The following is a 25131-nucleotide window of genomic DNA, read 5'->3' as shown; positions in this document are numbered from 1 at the left end:
GACTATCACACAGAAACACTATAATATGTACTCGTTTAAATTGTTCTTTTATAAAGGTATTTTCTTCTAATTCTTAAATTTAGATATGGTTTTAATTTTTTATTCTTGTTGATATCTCTAAATAATGTTGTAAAATTAGGGTTCAACTCATTTAAAACACAATAAAAGCACTTCACCTTTTAATAATAATTTTTCGTTATTTTTAAAATAAAAAACTAACTTGTTATTTTCCACTTCAAATGTCCTAAACAACAATAAAAAATATTAAATCACCGTTTTATTGACCATGTATCCATGAAATCATGCAAATAGTGAAAGAGCAATATTTCATATAGAAAAAGTCTATAGGCTAGCAGTTTTATTGAAATTTGGCCAACACTTAATCAGCAAAAACAAACTTAGTAATTTTATACTTTTGGATAAAATTTTACACCACTAAAATCACTAATGATGACTAATTAATGACTATAAATCACAAAATTTTCTGGCCCCTAATACTCCTCTTTCATATATTCTTGATTTCCTATCATATTTATACATGATATATAATTATTTGTTGTATTTTTACCTATCATCCATCAGCTTAAATTTTTATGGTATATTATTTTATGATATTCGAATTTCTAGGACCAAATTAAAAAAATTCATTTTTTTTCTCTTGAAATAAAAATTTCAATCCATTTACGACATAAAAAAAAAAAATACTTATATAAAAGTTCATGTAATTACTCAAAAATATGTTCTTCTGTGAAAGAAATCTTAAGATATATATAATCATGCATTTATTTTTATTATTATTGTGTGTGTGATGTCTCTTTAATTTGGGTTAAAATTTTGAAAATGCCTTGGTTCTTTTTTATTTTATAATATGCGAATGTTTAAAAACATATTTCAGGACTTTTTTTATATATAAATATAAAAATTATAATATCTACTATAATAAATAATACACAATTAGGCATGGAAGTTTGAAAGAAATATAATATCATGCCATATATACTATATATATAGTTCATTTTTCATTGTTATATGTAAGTTTTCTAATTGATTTGAAAAACAAATTAAGTTCTAAAAAAAAAGTATTTGCACACTAAAACCAGTCAATAAATTTAGTTATTATGTATTTGTATATAAATACATATATTGTTTAACTTATTTTTAATTTATATTTTATATTTTAATATATATTTTATATTAGTAGTTGACTTTAGTATATATCTAACATAATTGTTTTACAGGTCAAATAATTGAAAAAAAAAGTATTTTAAACTTTTGTTTGGTAGCTGTTCCAATAGCCAAACAGGAGGCCAAGATACTATTTTGGACAACCATACTCCACTTTAACTTATTTTATCTCATAATAAATAATATCGGAAAAGCTCTACATCCATGTAAAAATTACATGGATGGTATCCAAGTACCTTTCATTCCACGTATTTTTCCCCACTCACACATTCGTTTTTTTTACATGCGCCTCATATAACATATAAACGTAATCTTTATTTTGCGTGATCAACCTTTCTCAACGTAAACCTTGTAAAACCCGGTTAATTAATGGCTAATTAACCCATAAATGAGAATTTATTCTAGAAAGCCTAAAATGTGATTTTTATGGCTAAATGTGATAGAGGAGACTGAGACGAGAATTTTGGTACCAATTTTATAGAATTCGGACCAAGATTGGACCGAACGGGCCAAACCGGGCCAATTGGACCCAAAGTGGGCCCTTGGCCCAACATAACTTAACCAAAACCCTAGTTTTCAGCACTCTCTCTCCTCATTTGTTACACACACAAGCTGAAATGGTGGAGAGGAAGGGAAGAACATTCTCTCAACTTCTCTCTCTCACTTGATCTTCAAATCACCATAACTTTTGATCTAGAGCTCCGATTGCCGCCCCGTTTGCGGCCACGCGTTCACCGCGGAGAGCTCTACAAAACCCATATAATCAATCTTGAGGTAAGCCACACCTTGCTGTTCGAAATCTCAGCTCCTATTTTCGAGTTTTATGGGTGAAATGTTGAGATTTTGGGTTCTTTGATGTTATAGGACCCAACCCTCTTGAAGGAGAAGGTTAATCTTGTCTCCTTGGACCTTGGGTGTGGTAAGATTCTCAACCCTAGTGTATTTTTGTTGTTTTATGATGTTTGGGTTTTGAGATGTTGTGTATGGGTATGATGATTGTGGCTTAGGTTGTGTATATGTGAATATTGGAGCTTGATTGGTGACTTTGAAAAGCTTGGAAAGGGTTTGGTGGTGAAAAATCTGTTCTTGGTGGTGTTGAGGCCTTGAGAGCTTGTGGATAAGTGGTTTAGAAGTGCTCCGGTGGAGCTTGGGAAATTCGGCTAAGGTATGGTTTCGGTTTCCCGTATCTAATATGTAATGTGGTAGGAAATACTTAGGCTAGAGGCCCTAAGATAGGCATTGAATGGTTGATGTTATTGAATGATTGAGATATATGATGTGGTCATATATGTGATGATGATTATTGATGCCTTGGTGGTATGATGTATGAGAAATATGCATGTTGTGATATATGCTTGATTATTGGTTATGGTTGAATTGTGGGTTGAACCATGTTGGTGGTGAGTATGATGTTGATTGTGTACCATAATGATTTATTGGAATTGGTGTTGTTGGGAATTGGCATGAGGAATAGTATATGATATGTCAATATGTTTGAGTTTGAGCCACTTAGGTGAAGTGGGCTAAAATGATGAGATAGTGATTTTGTATATTGTGGTAATGTGTCAATGAGTGAGTTGAGGAGGCTTGATGTTGAATTTGATACATTTTGATTGATTTCAAAGAAAAGGGATGAAATTGGCATATTTTGATTGATTTTGGAAAGAGTTGAAAATGGTTTGTTTTGAAAATGGCATATTGTGGTTTTGTATGAAAATATGGTTTTTGGGCATACTTTGACGGGACGTAACTTGGACTACGGATCCCCGTTTTGTACCAAATCTGTTTAGAAATGAAATTGGATCCGGGATGTCCATGCCGTTCGAAGAACGGGTGAAAAACGATTTAAAATGAGGAAGTTATGTCCGTTGGAAGATTGGGGTGAAAATCTGTGAATTCTGCAGCTTTTAACTTAGAAAAATTTTAGCAGAATCACCCCTTGCGCGTAGGCGCACCTGGCGCGTACGCGCCGATCTTCCGAAAAGCGCCATCCACGCGTACGCGTGATGTGCGCGGGCGCGCCGATTGTGCTGCACCCAATGCCCAGCCATTTTCCAGAGAGTTATGCCAGAACTGTGCCGGTGTTGTGCCTGGGGCACGAGAACACCCGCGCGTACGCGTGGTTGACGCGTGCGCGTCGATTGGCAAGTTTTTAACCCACGCGTTAGCGTGCATGACGCTTACGCGTCGATGAGTTTTTGAGGCCATCCACGCGTGAGCGTGGAGTGCGCGTACGCGCGGCCCTGTTTTCATCCCAAAGTTGATTTTTGAGTTTTAAAAGCCAAATCTCATACTTCTAAGCCTCCGATCTCACCATGTATGTCTTAAATCATTATGGCTTGCCTAGCTATTAAAAAGGGGCTAGTGAATGAGGTAACTTGCGAGTGAAGCAAGGAAAATATGAATGATTAATGAGGATCAAGATGATTATGTGAGATGCGGAGGATGGTGGTGGAAGTGCTTGTTATGCCATTGGCCGAAGGGCCGTGATTATTTATGAATATGGCTGGTTATGGATTTAACCGTGAGCCGGAATAGCTGTGTATGCTATGAATATTGGCTGGTTCTGGATTGAACCGTGAGCCGGAATGGCTAGTATGGATGTTGATCCATGGATGAGAATTCACGCATGTTGATGCTGAATTATTGATAATTGTGATTTGCACTTCCACTATCAGAGATACGAGTTTCCCTGGGTAGTAGCAGTGGCTAGCCACCACGTGCTCCAGGTTGAGGCTTGAGACTCTGTTGACCCTATGTCGTAAGTGTGGCCGGGCACTGTGAAAGGCCCGGATGAGCTCGAACCCCCGTAAATATTCACCAGTGAGGGTGATGTATATGGATCATGTTTATGATCAAGTTTATAACGAGTATAACTCGAGTTTGGGGATGCACGACAGAGGGACAGTCCAATGGTTAGCGACCAGGACTTGTCGGGTTGGCTATATAACCGACAAGATGATATCATCGGCCACTAGGGACAGGCATTCATCATATGCATACTATGTGAATTGTTTGAGATTGCCTATTTGACTGCATATTACTTGCTAATTGTCTAAATGTCTTAACTGCTCCTACTTGTATATTCTTTGTCTGATATAACTGTGTTTGCTATAATATACTCCTGCTGGTGGTTGGGAGGTTTGAAGGAATTGGAAAGGGAAGTATTAGTTAGACTGAAGAATCTTTAGTCAGATGCCCTTATATGGTTTAGCTTGTTTATAAGCTTTGATATTTCTTGGAGGGAGTTCTAGGATTGCCTTCGGCTTTCCTCCATTATTATGTATTATATATGTGGAAGCTGTTACCTGCTGGGAACCTCTGGTTCTCACCCATGCGGATTTTGTGGTTTTCAGATGCAGGACGTGAGGTTTCCCGCTGAGGCATGCTGGAGACTTCTTGATTGCGAAGATTCCTTGTTCTTGGGGACCATGTTTTTGGTTTATATGTTTTGTTTAGATACTTATATCTCCATTAAATAATACAAACTGTGATGACTCCTCTTATGGGAGATTTTGGAGAATAGGTTTTCTGTATTTGTGTCCCTTTGGGTTTCCTTTGGGGTTTTCCTTATTTTATCATATGTATATATTGTTATGCTCGGACCGGTTATCTTCGCAGCCGGATCTTGAGTCTTGATATTCCTGTTTTTGACACTCCTCTGTTTATATATAATCACGCGTTGGATTATCCTTTTTCGTTATGTTATCGATCGGAGTGTTGCGCTTTAAGGTTGCGGTTTTTGTTTACCCCTTTTTCTACAAAGGCTCCTAGTTATAATCAATTATTCATACTATTATACGTACTAATTTTTATTTTAGAGGTCGTAATACCTTGCCATCTCTGAATTATGACTTAAGCATAAGACTCTGTATGGTGGGGTGTTACATTATGGTATCAGAGCAGTTCGTTCCTGTAGAGCCTGAGGGATGGACTGATTATGCTTCTGTGCATTCTCTGAGTGTGTGTTATGTGCTATTAGTATATCTGCTTGATATAATTGGCATAAACGTTCATGAGCATGCATTTGGGACTTTGAAGTACTAGACTTCCGATATTGAGACTGATCAACTTAATATCGATTGTTTGGTATGTATAGGAACCAGATGGCGCCTCGTGGACGCGGTAGAGGTAGTGCGAGAGGTCGTACGAGTGCTCGTGTGCCGGAGAATAACCCTAATGACCCGGTGAACTTTATGGCTGCGTTGGAGAACATGGCTGCTGCTATGCAAGCCACTGCTGAGGCTCTTGGTCAACAGATGAACAACCATGGTAATGATGGAGGTGGAGTTCGGGGTCCGATGACCTTGGCAAACTTTTTGAAGGTCAATCCGCCTAAGTTCAAGGGAACTACTAGTCCGACTGAGGCTGACACATGGTTTCAAGCTATAGAGCGAGCGCTGCAAGCGCAAGTGGTGCCTGAAGGACAGCGTGTTGAGTTTGCTACCTATATGCTTGTCGGTGAAGCGTCGCATTGGTGGCAAGGTATCCGACGCCTTCTGCAGCAAGGCGATGACTATATCACTTGGAATGTTTTCCAAGAGGAGTTTTATAAGAAGTACTTTCCGACTTCTGCTAGGACGGCTAAGGAACTTGAATTGCTACAGCTGAAACAGGGTACTATGTCCATATCAGAGTATACTGACAAGTTTGAGGAGCTGTTCAGGTTCTCTCGTATGTGCCAAGGGACTCCGGTGGACTATGAGGAATGGAAGTGTGTTAAGTATGAAGGAGGACTCCGGAGTGATATCTTCAGTTCAGTGGGACCAATGGAGATTAGGACTTTCTCCGAATTGGTGAATAAGTGTAGGGTTGCTGAAGAGTGTGTGAAAAGGGCAACCGCTGAGAAAGGGAGTCAAAGGAGATCATTCCCACAGAACCGAGGGAAGAGCTTTGCACCTAGAGGTCCGTCTTTCAAGAGGGGAAGCTCTTTCAGGAGGCCCAACAACAACAACTCCCAAGGAAAGAAGTTTGGGAAGCAGCCTCAGAATGATCAAGCTTGCACTAGGTGTGGGAGTCACCATCCGGGAGCACCATGCAAGGCCGGATGGGGTTTGTGCTACAATTGTGGAAAAGCGGGGCATAAAGCCGCCAATTGTCTGGAGAGGCAGAAACAAGGTGCTGGGAAGGCACAACAGACTGGTCGGGTGTTCACCACTTCAGCTGTAGGAGCTGAGGGATCTGAGACACTCATTCGAGGTAACTGTGAAATAGCTGGTCAAACTTTAAATGCTTTATTTGATTCGGGAGCATCACATTCATTCATTGCATTTGAGAAAGCCCATGAGTTAGGGTTGAAGATTGCAACTTTAGGTTATGACCTAAAGGTATATAATGCTACCCATGAAGCCATGGTAACTAGGCTAGGATGTCCGGAAGTTTCTTTTAGGTTCAAGCAGCGCGATTTTGTTCATAATTTAATCTGCTTGCCGATGGTTGGACTTGATCTTATCTTGGGATTGGACTGGTTATCTAAGAATCATGTTCTGCTTGATTGTTCTACAAAGTCGGTGTACTTTATGCCGGAAGATACAGAAGAACCGGTCGTGGTGAATAATTATTACTTGAATTCGATGATGGTGAACTGTTCTGGAATCAAATGTCAGGGTATCATGTTGTTAACCGCGGGTGTTTCGGGTGATGATCAAAAGTTGGAACAGATTCCGGTTGTGTGTGAGTTTCCGGAAGTATTTCCTGATGATATTGATGAGTTTCCACCTAACCGAGAGGTTGAGTTTGCTATTGAATTGGTGCCCGGAGCGGGACCAATCTCAAGTGCTCCTTATAGGATGTCACCGTTAGAGATGAACGAGCTAAAGTCTCAGTTAGAGGATTTGTTGGGAAAGAATTTTATACGCCCAAGTGTCTCTCCGTGGGGTGCTCCAGTATTACTGGTGAAGAAGAAGGATGGGAGTATGCGGCTTTGTGTGGATTACAGGCAGCTGAACAAGGTTACAATAAAGAATAAGTACCCATTGCCGAGAATTGATGATCTTATGGATCAGTTACAAGGAGCGGGAGTTTTCTCCAAGATCGATTTGCGATCCGGTTATCACCAGATAAGGGTGAGGGGTGAGGATATCCCTAAGACCGCTTTTAGGACTCGTTATGGTCATTACGAGTACACTGTAATGTCTTTTGGGTTGACGAACGCTCCTGCAGTGTTTATGGATTACATGAATAGAGTTTTCCGTCCGTTTCTGGATAAATTCGTTGTTGTCTTCATTGATGACATATTGATTTATTCCAAGACTGAAGAAGAGCATGCGGAACACTTGAGGACCGTGTTGCAGATTCTAAAGGAGAAGAAACTTTATGCAAAACTGTCTAAATGTGAGTTTTGGAAGAGTGAGGTGAAGTTTTTGGGCCATGTGGTGAGTAAGAAGGGAATAGCCGTAGATCCAACTAAGGTGGAGGCTGTAATGGATTGGAAACAACCAACCACCATAACAGAGATAAGGAGTTTTCTGGGTTTAGCTGGCTATTACCGAAGGTTTATCAAAGGCTTTTCACAGATAGCCTTGCCAATGACCAAGTTAACTCGCAAAGACACTCCATTTGTTTGGACTCCTGAGTGCGAGGAGAGCTTTCAGACATTAAAGAAAAAGTTGACCACTGCACCTGTGTTAGTATTACCCGAGCCGAATGAGCCATTTGAGGTGTATTGTGATGCCTCATTGAAGGGTTTAGGGTGCGTGCTGATGCAGCATCGTAATGTGGTGGCGTATGCCTCACGACAGTTGAGACCTCATGAAGTTAGTTACCCTACGCACGATTTGGAACTCGCTGCGGTTGTGTTTGCCTTAAAGGTGTGGAGGCATTATCTCTATGGGGTCAAGTTCCAAGTTTTCTCCGATCATAAAAGCTTGAAGTATCTCTTTGATCAGAAAGAGCTCAATATGAGGCAGAGGAGGTGGATGGAATTGTTGAAGGACTACGACTTTGAGTTGAATTACCATCCGGGAAAGGCGAACGTAGTGGCGGATGCGTTAAGTCGGAAGTCGTTATATGCGGCTTGGATGATGCTTCAAGAGGAGAAATTGCTCAAGGGATTTGAGAGTCTACAAATTGGTGCTCGAGAAGTATCCGGAACTTTGTGCTTGAGCCGATTAGAAATCTCAAGTGACTTTAAGTCCGAACTCCTAAAGGCTCATCAAAATGATGAAGCGTTATGGAAGGTGTTACCGGCTATTGAGCAAGGAAAACGGTGGAGAGTGTCGGAAGAAAAAGATGGGTTATGGAGATTCAAGGGTAGGATCATTGTGCCGGATGTTGGCACTTTGAGGCAAGATATTTTAAAGGAGGCACACAAAAACGGATTCTCCATTCACCTGGGAAGTACTAAGATGTACCATGATTTAAAGGCGATGTTTTGGTGGCCGGGTATGAAGAATGATGTGGCGGAATATGTTTCAAAGTGTTTAACTTGTCAAAAGGTAAAGATTGAACATCAAAGACCTTCCGGAATGTTGCAACCTTTAGAGATTCCACAATGGAAGTGGGAAAGTATTGCAATGGACTTTGTGTCGGGATTGCCAAGGACTAGAACTGGTTTTGATGCTATCTGGGTGATTGTGGACCGATTGACGAAGTCAGCTCACTTCCTGCCCATTCGGATGACTTACACCCTTGAGGAGCTAGCACGGTTATACATAAAGGAGATTGTGAGACTTCATGGTGTACCTGCTACTATAATCTCGGACAGAGATCCTCGTTTCACTTCAAGGTTTTGGGGTGCATTTCAGAAAGCTTTTGGAACCCGATTAAGCTTGAGCACGACTTACCATCCTCAAACAGATGGTCAATCTGAAAGGACGATCCAAACACTAGAAGATATGTTGAGAGCTTGTGTTTTGGACCAACCGGTGAGTTGGGATCGGTATATGCCATTAGTGGAGTTTGCATACAATAATAGCTATCATGCGAGCATTGGAATGGCTCCGTATGAGGCCTTGTATGGGAGGAAATGTCAATCTCCACTATGTTGGTATGAAGCTGGAGAGAAAAGCTTGTTAGGGCCGGAAATGATAGCTGAGACTACTGAACAAGTCAAGAAAATCCGTGATAGGATGCTTACGGCGCAAAGTCGTCAAAAGCGTTACGCCGATCAGAGGCGAAAGCCCTTGGAATTTGAGGAAGGAGATCATGTCTTCCTTAAGGTTACTCCGACTACGGGAGTAGGTAGGGCGATTAAGGCAAGGAAGTTGAATCCTCGATACATTGGTCCATTTCAAATCCTGGAAAGGATTGGACCAGTGGCGTATCGGATGGCTCTACCACCTCATCTTTCGAACCTGCACGACGTGTTTCACGTGTCGCAGCTTCGGAAGTACACTCCTGATGCTAGCCATGTGTTGGAACCTGAATCGGTTCAGTTGAGGGAAGATTTGACGCTTCCAGTGGCTCCAGTCAGAATTGATGATACTAGTATCAAACGGTTGCGTGGAAAAGAGGTTTCTTTAGTGAAAGTGGCTTGGAGTCGAGGCGGTGTTGAGGAACACACTTGGGAACTTGAGTCAGAGATGCGAACGGATTACCCGCATTTATTCTCAGGTAATTGCATTTGAATTTTGTGGGCAAAATTCCCAATTAGGTGGGTAGAATGTAAAACCCGGTTAATTAATGGCTAATTAACCCATAAATGAGAATTTATTCTAGAAAGCCTAAAATGTGATTTTTATGGCTAAATGTGATAGAGGAGACTGAGACGAGAATTTTGGTACCAATTTTATAGAATTCGGACCAAGATTGGACCGAACGGGCCAAACCGGGCCAATTGGACCCAAAGTGGGCCCTTGGCCCAACATAACTTAACCAAAACCCTAGTTTTCAGCACTCTCTCTCCTCATTTGTTACACACACAAGCTGAAATGGTGGAGAGGAAGGGAAGAACATTCTCTCAACTTCTCTCTCTCACTTGATCTTCAAATCACCATAACTTTTGATCTAGAGCTCCGATTGCCGCCCCGTTTGCGGCCACGCGTTCACCGCGGAGAGCTCTACAAAACCCATATAATCAATCTTGAGGTAAGCCACACCTTGCTGTTCGAAATCTCAGCTCCTATTTTCGAGTTTTATGGGTGAAATGTTGAGATTTTGGGTTCTTTGATGTTATAGGACCCAACCCTCTTGAAGGAGAAGGTTAATCTTGTCTCCTTGGACCTTGGGTGTGGTAAGATTCTCAACCCTAGTGTATTTTTGTTGTTTTATGATGTTTGGGTTTTGAGATGTTGTGTATGGGTATGATGATTGTGGCTTAGGTTGTGTATATGTGAATATTGGAGCTTGATTGGTGACTTTGAAAAGCTTGGAAAGGGTTTGGTGGTGAAAAATCTGTTCTTGGTGGTGTTGAGGCCTTGAGAGCTTGTGGATAAGTGGTTTAGAAGTGCTCCGGTGGAGCTTGGGAAATTCGGCTAAGGTATGGTTTCGGTTTCCCGTATCTAATATGTAATGTGGTAGGAAATACTTAGGCTAGAGGCCCTAAGATAGGCATTGAATGGTTGATGTTATTGAATGATTGAGATATATGATGTGGTCATATATGTGATGATGATTATTGATGCCTTGGTGGTATGATGTATGAGAAATATGCATGTTGTGATATATGCTTGATTATTGGTTATGGTTGAATTGTGGGTTGAACCATGTTGGTGGTGAGTATGATGTTGATTGTGTACCATAATGATTTATTGGAATTGGTGTTGTTGGGAATTGGCATGAGGAATAGTATATGATATGTCAATATGTTTGAGTTTGAGCCACTTAGGTGAAGTGGGCTAAAATGATGAGATAGTGATTTTGTATATTGTGGTAATGTGTCAATGAGTGAGTTGAGGAGGCTTGATGTTGAATTTGATACATTTTGATTGATTTCAAAGAAAAGGGATGAAATTGGCATATTTTGATTGATTTTGGAAAGAGTTGAAAATGGTTTGTTTTGAAAATGGCATATTGTGGTTTTGTATGAAAATATGGTTTTTGGGCATACTTTGACGGGACGTAACTTGGACTACGGATCCCCGTTTTGTACCAAATCTGTTTAGAAATGAAATTGGATCCGGGATGTCCATGCCGTTCGAAGAACGGGTGAAAAACGATTTAAAATGAGGAAGTTATGTCCGTTGGAAGATTGGGGTGAAAATCTGTGAATTCTGCAGCTTTTAACTTAGAAAAATTTTAGCAGAATCACCCCTTGCGCGTAGGCGCACCTGGCGCGTACGCGCCGATCTTCCGAAAAGCGCCATCCACGCGTACGCGTGATGTGCGCGGGCGCGCCGATTGTGCTGCACCCAATGCCCAGCCATTTTCCAGAGAGTTATGCCAGAACTGTGCCGGTGTTGTGCCTGGGGCACGAGAACACCCGCGCGTACGCGTGGTTGACGCGTGCGCGTCGATTGGCAAGTTTTTAACCCACGCGTTAGCGTGCATGACGCTTACGCGTCGATGAGTTTTTGAGGCCATCCACGCGTGAGCGTGGAGTGCGCGTACGCGCGGCCCTGTTTTCATCCCAAAGTTGATTTTTGAGTTTTAAAAGCCAAATCTCATACTTCTAAGCCTCCGATCTCACCATGTATGTCTTAAATCATTATGGCTTGCCTAGCTATTAAAAAGAGGCTAGTGAATGAGGTAACTTGCGAGTGAAGCAAGGAAAATATGAATGATTAATGAGGATCAAGATGATTATGTGAGATGCGGAGGATGGTGGTGGAAGTGCTTGTTATGCCATTGGCCGAAGGGCCGTGATTATTTATGAATATGGCTGGTTATGGATTTAACCGTGAGCCGGAATAGCTGTGTATGCTATGAATATTGGCTGGTTCTGGATTGAACCGTGAGCCGGAATGGCTAGTATGGATGTTGATCCATGGATGAGAATTCACGCATGTTGATGCTGAATTATTGATAATTGTGATTTGCACTTCCACTATCAGAGATACGAGTTTCCCTGGGTAGTAGCAGTGGCTAGCCACCACGTGCTCCAGGTTGAGGCTTGAGACTCTGTTGACCCTATGTCGTAAGTGTGGCCGGGCACTGTGAAAGGCCCGGATGAGCTCGAACCCCCGTAAATATTCACCAGTGAGGGTGATGTATATGGATCATGTTTATGATCAAGTTTATAACGAGTATAACTCGAGTTTGGGGATGCACGACAGAGGGACAGTCCAATGGTTAGCGACCAGGACTTGTCGGGTTGGCTATATAACCGACAAGATGATATCATCGGCCACTAGGGACAGGCATTCATCATATGCATACTATGTGAATTGTTTGAGATTGCCTATTTGACTGCATATTACTTGCTAATTGTCTAAATGTCTTAACTGCTCCTACTTGTATATTCTTTGTCTGATATAACTGTGTTTGCTATAATATACTCCTGCTGGTGGTTGGGAGGTTTGAAGGAATTGGAAAGGGAAGTATTAGTTAGACTGAAGAATCTTTAGTCAGATGCCCTTATATGGTTTAGCTTGTTTATAAGCTTTGATATTTCTTGGAGGGAGTTCTAGGATTGCCTTCGGCTTTCCTCCATTATTATGTATTATATATGTGGAAGCTGTTACCTGCTGGGAACCTCTGGTTCTCACCCATGCGGATTTTGTGGTTTTCAGATGCAGGACGTGAGGTTTCCCGCTGAGGCATGCTGGAGACTTCTTGATTGCGAAGATTCCTTGTTCTTGGGGACCATGTTTTTGGTTTATATGTTTTGTTTAGATACTTATATCTCCATTAAATAATACAAACTGTGATGACTCCTCTTATGGGAGATTTTGGAGAATAGGTTTTCTGTATTTGTGTCCCTTTGGGTTTCCTTTGGGGTTTTCCTTATTTTATCATATGTATATATTGTTATGCTCGGACCGGTTATCTTCGCAGCCGGATCTTGAGTCTTGATATTCCTGTTTTTGACACTCCTCTGTTTATATATAATCACGCGTTGGATTATCCTTTTTCGTTATGTTATCGATCGGAGTGTTGCGCTTTAAGGTTGCGGTTTTTGTTTACCCCTTTTTCTACAAAGGCTCCTAGTTATAATCAATTATTCATACTATTATACGTACTAATTTTTATTTTAGAGGTCGTAATACCTTGCCATCTCTGAATTATGACTTAAGCATAAGACTCTGTATGGTGGGGTGTTACAAACCTTTTCATATAACGTAAACCTTTTTCGCGTTCTTCTTCTTCTTCTTCAACCTAATTAAATTCGTTGTTCTCCTCTATTTGTGTTTTTCTTCTCTGTATTATGGATCTGTAATTAGCTTCGTCGTTCATCCTCTTCTTCGATCTGCACTTCTGAATTCAAACAATAAATCAACTTTAAATAAGTTGAATGAGTGTGATTTGGATAATTCTTCCGAAACACATCAATTTGATGAGGTTTGGATTATTGAATTTTGAATCAAATTCAATAGAATGAAATTGCTAATTTTATTTGAAGTGAATTGAATGGAATGGGGTAATCTATATCTGAATTAAATTAAATTGATAATATATAACTGTGAGTAAATGTGAGTAATTTTTCGGTTCCGTAATTACTAAAAAGTTGATTCACCATGTGCATGTGTTTGGTTCGGTATGCAGAAAGGAGTCTAAAAATAATTAGACGAATATAGTGTTTAGAATTAAGGGTTCAGGGTTCAGGATTTAGGGTTTAGGATTTAGAGTTTAGGGTTAGGGTTTTAGGGGTTTAGGGTTTATGGTTTCAAGGTTCAGTGTTTAGTGTTTAGGGTTTAGTGGTTCAGGTTCAGGGTTTAGAGTTTAGGATTTAGGGTTCAGGGTTTAGAGTTTAGGATTTAGGGTTCAGGGTTTAGGGGTTCAATGTGCTTCCAACTTTCGGTTCACCTAATATATTAATTTCGGTTCACCGTGTTCAGGGTTGAGGGTTGAGGGTTTAAGGTTTAGGGTTAGGGGTTTAGGGTTTAAGGTTTAGGGGTTTAGGTTCAGGGTTCAGGATTCAGGGTTTAGGATTTAGGGTTCAAGGTTCAGGGTTTTAGGAGTTTAGGGTTTAGGGTTTTAAGGTTTAGGTTTTTAAGATTTCAGGGGTTTAGGGTTTATGGGTTCAGGGTTCAATGTTCATGGTTCTGGTTTTAGTGTTTAGGGTTTAAGGTTTAGGGTTCAGGGTTTAGGGGGTTCAGTGTGTTTCCAAATTTCAGTTCGCCCAGTGTATTAATTTCGATTCACTGTATTCTTTTGGAGTTCGTAATGTATTGGTAAATACAGTGATTGCAATCACTGAGAACCTGGAATAAAACAGCAGCCAGACAGTTCTAACAGATATATAAATTAACATCTCAGATGTGTAATCCATCTTGAATCAAATATAAATATTAACATTAACATTTAGATTAATATTCACATATATACATTTGAAGCAAGTATTTTTTGCTTTTTAAACAAGTTAAACAAAATATTGTTAATTACAAACAGCCAATCATAGTATATGCTATTTACTATCTAAATTTTCATATGTGAATTTACAATAAGGGTTGGAGAGGACAGTGAATTTACTATCATAGTATATTTTTTTTGATGATTAAATGCTTATGACATTTTATTCAGCACATAAATGATGTTTGGTTCAGTGGAGTTGGCCATTTCGGTTCATTTCTGCTCTGCACAATTTAAAACTCTTCCTCCTCACCTTCTAATGCTTCTTTACGAGGGAGAGAAAGAGGAAAATACAAAAAAATTATAGCAGCAATAACGACAAAAGAATGAAGATAAGGAGAAAACACGTGAAGAAGAAGGAACGCGAAAAAGAAGGAAGAGAATGAGGAGGAGGAGGAAGGCGAATCTCTGTTATTATTTTCGTTTGTTTCTGGTTGTTCCTTGATAAATCTTCTCGCAATTCTTCTCCAGTAGTGATTTTCACAAAGAACGTGACTGAAGTTTGAGTAATTTTGAGAGAGATTCGAAGAGAATGAGCAGTTTCATATTGAGGAAGAAGTAACGTTTTTTCATAATGAGCGCGAAGTAACAAAAGGTTTTCGAGCGCGTGTTTTCACTCTTCATTAATGCGCGTGACTCTATTTGAATTTGGGCCAACTAGGTTACATGGTTATATGGATGTGTAGCACGTTCCAAATAATATATATAGTTAATTAAGTTAGGGAAAGAAAAATATATAGAATTAATGTTTAGAGAAGTATTATGCCTTACCAATAACTTGAAAAGCTGAGGGTTGATAGCGAACAAAGTTAGCTTAGTAACCACCGTTTAAAATTTTCGGTGACACATGATGATGATTCCATTATGAGTAGTGATTTGGATTGTAGCCAAAGGGAAGAGTATAGTAATTGTTGCTTTGAATTTGGGGTAGTGTAGATAGAACACGATATTGGTAACTAACAAAAAAATAGGGATAAAATTAAAAATAGTGATAAATATGTATTGAAGTTACTGTTTTATATGATATAAGAATCACGTTATTTATAAAGATATTACCAACTAATTTTATAAATATTTATCTATTAACTACTAATTATTACTAACTCATAACTACTTTATTATTATTCTAATATGTCCCCATCAGTTAGAAGATGAAAGATGTCCAAAACTTTTAATTTTGAAAGATTAAGATGAAAAAGATGAAAGGATAATAAGTTAGTAAAGATGTCAACTAATTGTCCTAAAGAGAATGAAAAAAATTTATCATTTCAACTTGAACCTTTTGATAGACCACATGATAATCAACTTTAACATGCTTAATTCGTTCATGAAAAATAGGATTTGCCACAATGTGTAAAGTGTCCTGATTATCGCGGTAAAAAACAGGAGTGCGATCAGTTGGAATTTGAAGAAAATGCAGCATATTTATCAACCATTGGAGTTCACAGGTGATGTTTGCAAGATCCCTATATTTTACTTTTGTTGAAGATAATAGATTGTTTCTTTGTTTTTCAAGAGATCAAAGACTTCCCCAAAAGAAGCAATAACCAGTTAAAGAACGACGAGTATGGACAACCCGCTCAATCAAAATCACTGAATCCACATATATGAACAGAAGAGTCACGAAAAAAAAGCCTCTGCCTGGATTAGACTTCAAGTATCTCACACTACAAAAATAATTACTTTTATCGGCCATTTATTTTACTTTTAGCGGCAATAAAAATAGCCGCTAATACATTTACCGGCAATTAGATATTAGCCGTCTACTAAAAGGTTTTAGTGGCCATTGTAACATTTGCCGGTAAAGACCATTTTAATGGCCGCAAAAAGTATATAACTTTTAGAGGCAATTTTCTTGGCAATTTATATGGCCACTAATAGTAATTCTAAGATAGAAACATTGTTCACTTTTAATTGCCATTACTATTGCTGCTAAAATCTTTTTTACCGACAATTTATATGGCCACTAAAAAAATTCTAAAATTATAATATTATTCACTTTTAGCTGCCATTACTATTACCGCTAAAATCTTAATTTTTTTTAATTATACTCACTTTATTAATTAGAACTAACAACCTATATTTTTCTATAATAATAATAATAATAATAATAATAATAATAATAATAATAATAATAATAATAATAATTTGCATTTGAATTTTGATCAAAAAAATTTGAAATAAGTTTTCTATTAAAATGCTCCTTTTGACAAACTAGAATGTTAAAAGTGATATTTGTCAATACATAATAAAAGTTTATTTGTCATTTCATTGACTTTGAATACATTTTTTAGAAAATAAAAAAGCTAAAATATGCTCAATTCTTCTAGGCCAATGTTACAGCAAAGCCACTAACTATGAATCCTACAGCAGTATAACACCATCTGCATAACAAATTAAAATTTAAGTTAATGATCTAATGCATGATGAGAAAAGCTTGAGTAAGAAACAGGTGCATCATGTGAGAACAGATTCCATTATATCTATTTATTACAAGTGCATATATTCAGGTACCTCATATGAATGGGAGAACAGAAAGCGACAACCTAGAAAACAAGGCATGTCTGCAAACCATATGTTGAAATATTATCACAAAAATAAAATAGAAAGTTTTTCTAACAAAGCCAAGCAAAATTTTCGATAATTTTGGACTTCTTTATCTATATGCAGTTGCACAATGCACTAGCTAGAGCATGCTATTAATAATTAATTTATACCCTTAATACATACTACTTCAAATTCAAATCAAATACCACTCTCTGCATAGACATGTTCAGAATTTATACATATACACGTAGTAACAGAATTTGATAGATGGAGAAGTCTTGTATAATGATTTATAAACATACATTAAAGGAAAGCAAAAGAAAAAAAAGTAATCTTAACGAGCAATTGGTATAATATTATGTATGGTATTAGTTAATTAGTGCTGGATTCAAACAATAATAGATAAAGATATAATCTTTTAAGAAAATAAATATTAGCATCAAACCTGATTTCAAGTGTTGGATGGTACTAACTCATGACCACTATTAGCATCAGGAATCTAATCAATGCAGTAATGTCAAATGAAAAAAATAGCTCACAAAAAAAAATTTCAAATTTCAAAAATGACCTGCATAAAAGAATTTTCATTGAAATCTTGAGTCATAGATGAATTTGTTGAAACAAACTTACACAAAATTTGTCTCATAAAAGATAATTCAGCCAACATTTTATTTTGATTTTCTTTCATCAACTTCATTTTTCTTCATGTTTCTCTTTTAGCACCTTTATTTCTTGTTATAATTTTTGAGCAACCTCATTAGCAAAAACATCTTAAGCTAATTTATCATAAGATGATTTATTACCCCACAATAAAAAAAGTGTTGGACCAAGTTCTAAACCACGTACGTAACCACTTCTATCACTTCTCAATACTTGAGAATAAACATCTCCTTCCCAAGCAACACCATTATTAAATTCTTCATTAGATAGCTTGTCATTATTCAACTTCTCTTCAATTAGTTCCTATATAGAAAGAACTAAATGTCACAATTGAGTGAAGCTAAAAAGAAGGATACATGTATATTCCTATTTTAGAACTAAATGCATGATTTAGTTCCTTTATACTTTTCAATCACAATAAGAAGAAGATACAAATTCATAAATTTTATCACTGCTTTTGCAGATTTCTCATCCAATGGTCTACCATCCTTAAGCCTTTTATAAATTTTGAGAAAAATCTCTGCTCGTGAACGTTCAATTCCATCCTTCGCCTAACAAAATGACAAAGTCAAAAGAGAAGTGCAAATGTGCAAATGTTCAAAAAAGGACAAATTTTCAATGTTCTCATTATATATATGTGCTGCGTTGCTAATGGTTCCAGAAAAAAAACAGTGCATTGTTTCATAAAGGAAACGTATGAGGAGACAATAGAAATATTGTACAATGTATATAATGGAGTTAATTTAAAATTTAAAATATTTGATAGGCAATTAATTAATTTTAAATTATAGGCAACTAATTAATTTTGAATAGTTTCCAATTTGAAATTTAAACCAAATATTAGGATTACCGTCGGTTTTGGAAACAAATAAACTACCTCCCTCTCTTACTTTTCTCTCTTAATACGGTTTGTCAGCATTCTATGCCTTTCTGATGGAGTCTCGTCGGTACACTAACGCCACGGTCACCAGTCGCCATCGAAAATTGCGCCGACACTGTTCCGACTGGCACTGTTGCCGCATAGGCCACCGCCAAGGGAGGACGCATATATTGTGTGGGTCGAAACCCGGACGTCCAGCGCTTCCATCGCAGCCATCCTCACGTCCTCCGATGCGCCTTCTTCCCGACACCATCCTCACGTCCTCCGATGCGCCTTCGCTTTCTCCCATTCCTTCAAGTCTCTTATCACCGATGATACCACCATACTCTTCTTCTTCTTCAGATCCAAGCATGGTTAGCTTCTTTCATGATTTGAGCCCTATGCTTCACAATAGTGCCGCTTTTGTCATGACTAGTCCTTCAAAATTATGTTTTACCACAATAATAATTTTTTTCTGTTTATTCATCATCTTCTTCTATTTTAATGGTCAATTTAGGATGGTTATTTTAGTAGGTATGCGGATGGTTATTTTATTTTTATGTAGATAATTGTTTTGATTGGATTGAGTTTAGTTATATATAATTAAAATATGTTAGATGTTCAATTCATTAGGTATGCGGATGATTATTTTTATCCTTAAGTGGATGGTTACTTTTATTAAGGGTGAGTGGGGTGTGGCAAGCCAAGTAGCGACGGTGAAATGGAATGATTATTGATGAAGGTGGGGTGGTCGCCGGTTGAAAAAAAAGAGAGTATTGAAGGATTTCAGATAGTTATTTTTTTGAAATAACTATCGAAATTTTTTTAAAAATTTGAAATTTGAAATTGAAGAATTTGAAATTTGATGTGAAATAACTGAATAAGAGTTTTTAAATTTATTATTTCGTGGGTAATTTTCATTTTTAACTCATATTGGGCTAAATAAACAGTCTATTGTACACATTGTACAAATACCCCATTGGCTTCCTAACGGGACTCTTTTATAAAATATCTGAAATAAAAATTATGCATAAGTACCTGTTCATCCATCAATATTGCAATGCTTTTGGATCCTCCCGTGTGAGATATTTTTTGTTTTGTGCTATTAATCCTATTTGCTTGGGTACGTTTCTATCATAACACATTATGGATTAGTAAAATACACTACTACACACACATGCCATTATTTTTTATTTCTATACAGTTTTAGTAAAATAGTAAGTTCTATACAATTTCAGTAAAATTTACTTTGACCTAAGTAATTTGCTGCAGTTATGGCAGAATTAGAATTAAAAAAATAAGAAAATGCTAATAAAACAAATGAAGACAACCCTTATCAAATTTGGTAATAATATTATCTTATATTTACATGTTAGTTAAGAATTTTAAAATACCTTTGCTTTATCAGAGAACCAATATGAGACAAGACCAATCCATTGATCTCTTGGGATTCGTTTCGGTCTATTCTTTAATAAAACATCTTTGGTTTGTATTATCCCAAATACATACCCTTTAAGTTACATTTATAATTTTTTTATTTCTTTTCAATTGATTTTTTTACAAATTCCTCACCACGTATTGTGATAGAAAATTTCTTCTACAAAACATTCAAGTAATTTCTTAATGAATCAAATAAAATAAAATTAGAATCCATTAAGAATAAATTCTTACCCTCATAATTTTCAGCAACTTATTTTTCTCCTCTTTATCATAACATCTCCAGTCATCTATGTTTAAAGGTATTATTGAAGAAGTTCTAGTTAGAATACCAAAAAAACTAGCAATTGTCTTTTCATGAGGCATGTTTCAAAATTTTTTTAACAATGTAGGTTTTCTAACCCTCTTTGCCTTTGTATGACCTAACAAAAAAATGTAATTATTTAGTGAAAAGAAATATGAAAATATAATAATATCATATTTAAAGCAATAATAATATCACTTAATTTTTCATCTTGCTCAGAATTTACACTATTAGAAATACTAGGAGTTTGAGACAAATTCTTATCATTCAATAATTGCTCCATAAAAGGCAGCACTTCGTCAGCATAATTTTCCTCTTCAATAAATTTCACACGATTCTTTTTAGGCACTCTTAAATCTGTACTTGAGACAGCACTCTCAAGATCATTATCCTCAATAAATTTGTGTCTTTTGCTTATCATTGAAGCACTCATTTCTTTCGATCTCTTTCTCTTCTTTTTTCTACTGGTGAAGTTATCTTCTTCCCATTTCTTTGTAGCTTCTCCATCAAATTCATGCCTTCTCTTTCTCTTCTTATGTTTTTTCTTTTTATTTGTCTCTAAATTACTTTTCAAATTGTTTCCTTCAATATTTGACTTTTATAATTCTTCTTTGATGTATCCATATCCTACAAAATCAATAAAATTTAAAGTATAAAATCTTTATATTTAACAAAACAAAACAAAAAAATAAATTATGAAAAAGGAAAAAAATTATAAAAAAATAGAACCCAAGGATTCTAACATGAATTTCCAAAGTTTTCATGTAATAATAAGACAAGGGTAAAGTGAATCAAGTTATATTATACCAGCTTTATTAAAGAAATTAGATTCTTACTAATATGAATGTCATTTAACGATGGAGAAAAGAAAAATGTAAAATAATATATAAATTTCTTAGGTTAACATTAATAAACAGAATAAGTAACCAATCTTAAGATATAAAAGATCCTTTAAACTTAAAGGTCAAAATTTAAAACATCAAAGTAAGAATTATATATCAAAGTAAGGGCTGCATCTGCTTCTCCATGCGTGTACCAACACCTCTCCAAACGAGCATGTGCAGAAAAATGCAAATCACTTGGTACACTTCTCTAAATAAAAAAATATAAACTTAATAAATAAAAATAAAAAAATACAGAAAATGAGAATACAAAATGTAAAAGCTCTCAAAATATTACTTAACTTACTCAAAATTGTGATCAATTTGATTTGGTGAATGTCCCTGATCAATTACTATATCATTAACCCCACTTCTAACCCAATCATTATTCCCATTCTCAAAGTGACGAATTTCCTCCAACAAAGTTAAGTCACCATTATCATTTTGCATTAATTGCTCAAACTGCATGATTTTTTTTCTCCCATATTATATATGTCTCGAGGACTAATTAGCCTAGGGATAAACCGTTCATGATCATGAGGATCTTTCACAAATATCACTTGTTGAGCTTGGTTTGTAAATACAAAAAGTTCATCACTCTTTTGATCACCGGTATGTATTAAGTGTGAAAAGTTCACTAGTGTGAAACCTAAATCATCTTTCGTAACTCCTCTACCTTTGGTTATGTCAACCCAGTCACATTTAAACAAGACAACCTTAAATTCTTCAAAGTAATTTAACTCTATAATATCAGTCAACCTTTCATAATAAGAATAAATGACCATTTGTACCCATGAGAGATGAAAACGCTAATATTTGTACCCATAAAAGCTCGAAACTAATCTTGTACCTATGATAGATGCCTTCCGTGTGACAAAAGTGCCCTGACTTGGTTCTGAGCTTAGTTCATGGGTTTCCGATCCTACGTGGCACTCCCTCCCTTATCTTCAACCCCTCTCTCTCTTACTCACACACTCTCTCTCTCCAAACCCCACTCTTCACTCTTCAAACCCCACTCTGGCCCCTTCTTCCTCAACACTTGCTCCCTCACCTTCCATTCCGTCCTTCATGCCGACAAAGCCATCCTCTTCTCCCTCCCCACCATCTCTGACCCCATCAAGGACACCCTCCTCACTCTCATGCTTTCCAGTCACTCTTCATTCATCCTCACCTTCTCCACCTCTCCTTCCTCTTTTGCACCCAAATCTGGGATGGTACTTCTCAACCATCTCTTCATACCGGTCAATCAAGCCAGCCCAGTAAGTAGTAAGAATTCTCAAGGAAAACAACATCATCATCGTCTCCCTCATCTTTATCTATCTCTTTCCCAGACTCATTCTCCTCTTCATCAATTATGGAAAAAATTCAAACTTTGAAAAAAATCAGACACTCCACAAATCAGTAACACAAAAAATCAAAAATAAAGAAGAAAAGGACCCGCGATTGAGAAACGCAGATATGAACGTGTTGGTAATATTTATTTCTCAAATAAAAGTTCTAATTTTTAACAGCATCTCTCTCTTTCTCTGAATACAATTATTCAATTAACCTAAGCAAACGAAGCACCCATCTTTGTACAGAAGAGAGAGAACAAAGAAGAGATTGGAGTTTCTCTCAAAGGCACTGACGATATCATCGCTGTCGATCTCGGGGAGCACCCACTCCTTCTTGGACCAGACGCCGGAGCCGTAGGGCCAGGTGGTGCGGCCGACGTGGAAATCGAAGAGGTTGCGCCAGTACTCGCCGTCGAACTTCTTGAGGGCAGCCATGTCGTGCTGGACGTGGGTGGGCCTTGATAGGGAAGTGGGTGGGCCTGGGCCTGGGGGTTGGTGGGTTTTGAGGGGAAAATGGAAAGATGCATGGAAGAGGAAGGTAGAAGAAGCAGCAGCCATTGAGGGATTTAGAGTGTGAAAGATGAGAAAGCAGCTCCTTTTTTGTGTTTTGTTCTTCTCCTTCATCTTCTTCTAACTTGAAGAACTGCTGCGACTTCCAAAATTTGCATCAAAGTTAAATCTGCATGGTGACATTGCTGGGGTTATGAGTTATCTCTGGGTGCGCTTGAATTTCACCAATATTTCATTTTGGGGGTATGATTCGAATTGGGGAAGAAGATGAGCTAGGGTTTTCATTTCAAGCATTACCTTCATATAAAAAGGTTCAGATCCACGTAGACAGGACTTTGGGAGGTTCGGAGAGCCACGTAGGGTCTTACAAACCCGAAGCAAGTGCCAACCCAAGTTAGGCTATTTTTGTCACACGGAGCCCATCTCTCATGGTTACAAAGTCAGTTTCCATCTACTATGGATACAAATGTCAGCGTTCTGAACTCTCATGGGTACAAATGGTCATTTATTCTTCATAATAATTGATATTTCCCGACTTGGAAACATTGTCACTTGCACTTGCATAGCTAATCACCTTTGAGACAACCATGACTCCAGAATTTTGTGTTGCCTTGGACTTTTCATGCTTTTTTGCTCGAAATCGATACCCATTGTTTAAATCAAAACTTTTGAATCGTCATGCAATGTAACTTGGACCTCGTGAAAGGGTTCTTATATCACTTTGGGTACTAAATGTAATATCCAACTTGTTAATCTAACCAAAAAATAATGTAAAAGCTATAAACTTTTGATAAAATAATATGATATTAACCAAAAAATAATAATTAAATCCTTTACTTACTTCATCCTTGAACCATTCATGAAATGAATTAAAATGCAAGCGATTAAGTTGATGTGGAGAAAGGGACGCTTGCGATGTATCCTCTTGATCTCACTAATATGTTTACTGTACATGTGATCCATATATATATCACTAATAATGTTATATGTGGTAAACAATAAAGAGAGCTAGATGATCACTCACTTTCTATAATCTTTAACCACTTTAGAAGCACAATTGAAGAGCACATATCGATGAGTTTGCAACTATGTTTTATCATCCATTAGAAATGTTTCTTCTTTGCCAAAGGGTTTCCCAATAGAAGAAAAAGACATCCTTCTTGATCAGCCTCGTGCTCAATCTCCATTTTATTTTTTGTTGACCAATAAAATCTTGAATCTCCACCTTCCATATATAGTGAGTAAAATGTTAAACACTCATTTGAAATATATCCCTCTGCTATAGAACTTTCTGGATATGTTTGATTTCGAACATATGATTTTAAAGTGCATAAATACCTATAACATAAGTTAATATTATTCTACTATATATGAAAATAGACTGAACCCGCAATTTAAATCTAATATATATAATTATCTGCACCTTTCTATTGGCTACATCCAGCGATATTGGACTGGACCTGCAATTTTAGCTTCAGTTGCTAAATGAATAACCAAATGGACCATAATTGTGAAAAATGATGGGAAGAAGAGCTTCTCTATATCACACAATATTAAGGTAATATTCTCCTTAAGTAGTGTTAATTTTTTCACTTCAAGATATTTACAGCATATCCCTCGAAAGAATGTGCACAATTCGATCAAAACAGAGCTCATCTTTTTATCTACTGTTCCTCGTAAAGCAAGTGGAAGAAGTTCTTGCATTATAACATGACAATCATGAGATTTTAGCCTTAATATTTTCTGTTTCCAAATGCAACGAGAGATATTAAATGCATAGCCATGTGGAAGCTTAACATTTTTTAGTACTTCATAAAACAACTTCTTTTCGGCAGAAGACATTGAAAAATAAGAAGGAGGGAGAAATGTCTTTCCATTAGCTTGTTGTTGAGGCCATAAGCTAGGTCTTATATTCATCTCTTTCAAGTCCAACCAAGCCTTCAAGTTATCTTTCGAATTTTTTTCCAAACCTAACAATGTATATATCAAGTTATCACACACATTTTTTTCTATGTGCATCACGTC

At 37.2% G+C, this 25131-nt stretch overlaps 2 long non-coding RNA genes across 2 annotated transcripts; both read left to right on the top strand.

The window, feature by feature from the left end:
• Positions 1-1771: 1771 nt before the first annotated feature.
• LOC140177814 (uncharacterized) lies at positions 1772-4874 on the top strand. The gene is made up of 4 exons (XR_011869288.1): positions 1772-1959; positions 2050-2104; positions 2193-2350; positions 4542-4874. It is a non-coding gene; the product is annotated as an uncharacterized lncRNA (long non-coding RNA).
• Positions 4875-10024: 5150 nt separating this feature from the next.
• Positions 10025-13127, top strand: LOC140177813 (uncharacterized). Its single transcript, XR_011869287.1, has 4 exons — positions 10025-10212; positions 10303-10357; positions 10446-10603; positions 12795-13127. It is a non-coding gene; the product is annotated as an uncharacterized lncRNA (long non-coding RNA).
• The last annotated feature ends 12004 nt before the right edge of the window (positions 13128-25131 follow it).

This window comes from Arachis hypogaea, chromosome 2, assembly GCF_003086295.3.
Source record: "Arachis hypogaea cultivar Tifrunner chromosome 2, arahy.Tifrunner.gnm2.J5K5, whole genome shotgun sequence".
NCBI classification, from domain to species: Eukaryota; Viridiplantae; Streptophyta; class Magnoliopsida; order Fabales; family Fabaceae; genus Arachis; species Arachis hypogaea.
Note: the sequence above shows the minus strand (reverse complement) of the source record. Positions and strands in the feature narration are given on the sequence as shown.